Source organism: Brienomyrus brachyistius, unplaced genomic scaffold (assembly GCF_023856365.1).
Source record: "Brienomyrus brachyistius isolate T26 unplaced genomic scaffold, BBRACH_0.4 scaffold160, whole genome shotgun sequence".
NCBI classification, from domain to species: Eukaryota; Metazoa; Chordata; class Actinopteri; order Osteoglossiformes; family Mormyridae; genus Brienomyrus; species Brienomyrus brachyistius.
The window spans coordinates 151904-153490 of NW_026042435.1; the positions used below are offsets into that span (position 1 = coordinate 151904).

The following is a 1587-nucleotide window of genomic DNA, read 5'->3' on the forward strand; positions in this document are numbered from 1 at the left end:
AAAAATGATATTGATGAGAGTGCTTATGAGCGTGTGTTATTTGAATAAGTTATTATTATTATTATTTTGTGGTGCGCGGGCGGGAGTGAGCGTGGCTGGGTTACCTGATGGAGCGCGAGCGTACGGTGTGCGGTAGCGTGGTAAGGTCCCCGGGCTTCGGAGAATCAGCAAAGGACTTATTCACATACTGGTGCGGTAGCGCGGAAAGGTCCGCACGGCTTTGGATAATCCTCGGAGAGAGCGATGCGGGAGAGCTGAGAGGCGTGCTGCTGCGCGAGTCTGAGAGAAACTGTGAGAGACTGTGGGATAAAATGGTAAAGTTGGAGCAAAGAATGAGAGGAGGAGGTGCAGGGTCTATCGTCCAATAAAAACGCTCGGCGCTAGTTTTGACCGTGTGTTTTTTCCTCACGCAAGCGTTTGTATCACATCGGCGTATGGCGCCAATTTGTAAAGGTCATAAGTCGAGACATACATCGAGTCTGTCAATTTGTCCGGCAGTAAATTCTGCAGGGCCGTGCCACCTGGCCATCGAGGCGCCCCCCTACCCGGCCACGCGGGCCATACATCGAGTCTGACACTTTTGCCCTCCAGTAAATTCTGTTTAAAGTTTTGTTTTCACATACGTCCCAAATTACAGATAATTTTCTTACACAGGCACGAGTAGCATCATCAAGGCCGTACCACCTGGTCATACATCAAGTCTGACAATTTCCCCGCCAGTAAATTCTGTTTATAGTTTTGTTTGTCATACATGACCGTGCAGATATGGGGTGACAGAGACAATTAAATTGTATTACGTCGAGCGGGGGGCCTTTTCCTCCTCCTAGAGGCACAACGCCTTACCAAAGTTTGTACCAGCCAAAGAACCACAAGTTTCATCGAGACCTTACCCGGTAAGTATATTATTTCTTTTATTCCTGTTATAAAAATGCTATTCAATTAAAAATAACATTCTAATAATAGGTATTCTCTGTTTTTTCTATGTACAAGAGAGAGAGACTGCGCTGACCGGTCAAGAGAAAATCTACAAGAGACCTGAATCAGCAGTGTTATAAAGCACATAGCCAACGCTAATTAATAAAGAATTTAAGCATAATAGCCCAGACGCCCATGGCCTATAGCTGGTAGAAACGGAGCTATCCTACGGCCTACAAGATAAAAGCATATGGCACCAAATTGGAATCAGTAGTCTTTAAAAGAATAAATGGACTAGCAACTGTCTCTGGGGGAGCAGCCCCGGTTAGGTACTATTAAGCAGCATAGCAACTGTCTCTGGGGGAGCAGCCCCGGTTAGGTACTATTAAGCAGCATTTAGTGACATGCATCAAAACACATTTTTTAAAACTTTGACAGAATAAAGTCTTAGTTATTTTAATAAATATGTTTTTCAGTAAATGTTTATTCACGCGCATGCGGACAAACACACACCCCGGAGGTCAAACTAAAAAAAAGTTGATACAAACTACAGTTGTATCGGACACGCACACAAAAACACGAGAGTTTGCTCAATCAAAAAACACCAAACATATATAGTTCACGTTTTTTTATTAAAATGTATAAGGATTGTTTTCTTATAGCGAAATTTTA

General features: G+C 43.3%; 1 long non-coding RNA gene across 1 annotated transcript; it reads left to right on the top strand.

The window, feature by feature from the left end:
* The first annotated feature begins 299 nt into the window (after window positions 1-299).
* On the top strand, window positions 300-1379 carry LOC125728123 (uncharacterized). The gene is made up of 2 exons (XR_007388931.1): window positions 300-1244; window positions 1295-1379. It is a non-coding gene; the product is annotated as an uncharacterized LOC125728123 (long non-coding RNA).
* Window positions 1380-1587: the final 208 nt, after the last annotated feature.